Below are 3,453 nucleotides of genomic sequence, written 5' to 3' on the forward strand. Positions count from 1 at the left end.
TTTACACCATTTATGTAAAACACACGCCACACACACACACATTATAAAACCTCACCACTGCTGGATGAGTCAAATTTGCAAACCAATTTTTGTGCATAACTTGCGACACGACAGCAACCCCCCCCCCCCCCCCCCCCCCAAACCCACCATTTCCCTCAGCCCTGTATGTTCCACTCCTGGGCAGTTACCCACAAAATGGATGGTTCTCATTTCCTGTGCGTCGCAGCAGGGGAAGCCAAAGGACAGGCTCTGTGTATTGATTCATCACAATCACTCCCATTAGGCCCTGCATTCGTTTGCCTCTTGGCCCCAAACCCGTAATGTGCGCTATCCATACACATAGCCATAAGTGCATATTGTATAATCAGACCCTTAGTGTTAGGGCCATAAATCAACACCGGCCTTGAATGTATACTTACTTATGTATGTACATAATGTTTAGGGCTAATGAAACAGCTGCACGCCCAGAGAGTGCGTGAGCCCTGCTTGTTCCGTTTTTTTTCTATTTAACTCTGTATGTGACCCTGTATGCAATCAGCTTGGCTTGTTTGGTTCGATTCAGTTTTGTTTGCTTTCTATAGTACTTTCTCTTTCTTTCTTTCTTTCTTTCTTTCTTTTTTTTTTTTAACAACACACAGTTTCACAAAGCAGCTTAAAGCTTAACATAATTCTCGGACTGAGAGCACATCGCGAATGAGCCAACGGTGCAAGTGGCAAAGATAAACTCCCTTTGGCTAAGATAGAAAGAAACCCTGAAGGGAACCCAAGGAACTACGGAAGGGGGGAGCCCATGCCCCTCTGTTTGGCGTGTGATTGTTGATGCAGTACAATACAGTTTGAGTAGCTGATCTGAAAGGTTGAGGAATCAATGAGAAATATCAACATATACATACAGGACACTTGCTGTGTTAAGTTAGCAACGTTAGCGTCTTTGTTGTTAGCGTAGGTGCGCGGTCCATAGCATTATACTCCGTCCATCTCAGACGTGGTCAGAGTAAAGTTGTCATGCCGACGCATTGATTGGAATCACCCTATTTAATTTCTAAACCACGCCAACAGTGGAGAAACAGGGCATGGGGCAACAGGGAAACTGAGGAAAGATGCCAAGGGAGAGCAGGAACAGTTGAGGGGGGGGGGGGGGGGGGGGTGACGGGGGGGTGGGGTGACGGGGCGAGGGGGGGGGGGGAGCGCAACCTATTCAGATTGAGTGCCCGGCGTAGTTGTAGCGCTGGGAGAAAGTCGTTTAAACAGAAACCTCGCCCGAACCTGGGACCTGAAGGAGTGACTTTGATTCGCTGGGACGTAACTGAGCCAAACTGGGGACGTAACTGAGACGTAACTGACGTAACTGAGCCAAACTGGGGACATAACTGAGACATAACTGACGTAACTGAGCCAAACTGGGGACATAACTGAGCCAAACTGGGGACATAACTGAGCCAAACTGGGGACGTAACTGAGACATAACTGACGTAACTGAGCCAAACTGGGGACGTAACTGAGACATAACTGACGTAACTGAGCCAAACTGGGGACATAACTGAGCCAAACTGGGGACATAACTGAGCCAAACTGGGGACGTAACTGAGCCAAACTGGGGACGTAACTGAGCCAAACTGGGGACATAACTGAGCCAAACTGGGGACGTAACTGAGCCAAACTGGGGACGTAACTGGGGACATAACTGAGCCAAACTGGGGACGTAACTGAGCCAAACTGGGGACGTAACTGAGACATAACTGACGTAACTGAGCCAAACTGGGGACGTAACTGAGCCAAACTGGGGACATAACTGGGGACATAACTGAGCCAAACTGGGGACGTAACTGAGCCAAACTGGGGACGTAACTGGGGACATAACTGAGCCAAACTGGGGACGTAACTGAGCCAAACTGGGGACGTAACTGAGACATAACTGAGACGTAACTGAGCCAAACTGGGGACGTAACTGAGACGTAACTGAGCCAAACTGGGGACGTAACTGAGACGTAACTGAGCCAAACTGGGGACGTAACTGAGACGTAACTGAGCCAAACTTGGGACGTAACTGACGTAACTGAGCCAAACTCCCCACACACATCTCTCAGGTTTGTCACCTTTTTCAAGTTCCAGTTTCACCCCCTTTCGTAAAACCCTCTGGAACGTTCTTTTCACCCAAAACTGTCTGACATTAAGGAGAACGAGGGGGTGGGCTGGGGTTGGGCGTTTGGGGGGGGGGGGGGGGGGGGGGTATTTTTCAGTCAGTTTTGCTGATGCGTGATGATAAATTCAGTGCTGTTTTGTGATGTTTATGTTTTTCACTCATCGTTATTGGAGAGCCGTTAATGTTTGTCGGCGATGTTCTAGAAACATCCACACACTCAAAAATGCTGTGTGAAGACAACCCAGACGTCGGGAGTCAGTCGCTCACTCGCTCGCTCGCTCACTCACTCACTCCCTGGCTTTCCAGCCTCCTCTAGTAGTAACATCTCTCTCTTCTTTTAAAAACTTGGGCTAATTATTTTTGCTTAAATAATTCACGCGCTCTATGAAAAAAGCAGAATAAACACAGTCATTAAGCTGACAAATTGTGGGCCTGGTTGGACTAGTTCAGTGGCTCTGTTCACTTTGTTGTTCTAAGTAGTTTCTCAGTGACTCCAGGGACCTCAAACAGCTCTGCTTTGTTCAGATGACCCCATTTCTGGCAGGATCCGATTTTGGGGGCTAGGTTGTGTGTGTGTGTGTGTGTGTGTGTGTGTGAGAGTGTGTGAGAGTGTGTGAGAGTGTGTGTGAGTGTGTGTGAGTGTGTGTGAGTGGGTGTGTGGGTGTGTGTTTGTGTGTTGTCTTTCTGTTCTCCTGCATCCAAACCATGATGAGTTCTCCTGCTCTGATCTCAGGTTCCTTGTTGCTTACATCTTTTATGAAATAAATAAATAAATAAATAAATAGACATATAAATAAATAAATAGATATATAAATAAAGAAGTCGGTTTAATTTTCAAGCCAGCATGGGGATGGTTTAAATAAAACCCCTGCTTCTCATTCTTCTTCTTCCCTCTAATGCAGTCACATGGTAACGTTTCCAGAAAATTAAAGAAATAAAACAAATGGAAAAGCAAGGGAGGGAGCGCGTCTCTGGCACTACCGTTAGACCTGTTTTGTTAAGCGGAGGAAAAAAAAAGAGGCATTCCCAACCGTGTTACAGCGCTCGGTGATTAGATGCACTTAATGCTATTTAGGTGGGTTTTTTCTGTTCTCTCTGAAATTGGATCATATGTTTTCGGATATTAGCAAAGTAAGCGCCAGTACTCCACACCTCAACCTCTCTGCCTCCCTCCCTCTCTCTCCCTCTCTCTCCCTCTCTCTCTCTCTCCCTCTCTCTCCCTCTCTCTCTCTCCCTCTCTCTCCCTCTCTCTCTCTCCCTCCCTCTCCCTCTCTCTCTTTCTCTCTCTCTCTCTCTCTCTCTCTTTCTTC

The sequence above is a fragment of the Chanos chanos genome, chromosome 16 (genome assembly GCF_902362185.1).
Source record: "Chanos chanos chromosome 16, fChaCha1.1, whole genome shotgun sequence".
NCBI lineage: Eukaryota > Metazoa > Chordata > Actinopteri > Gonorynchiformes > Chanidae > Chanos > Chanos chanos.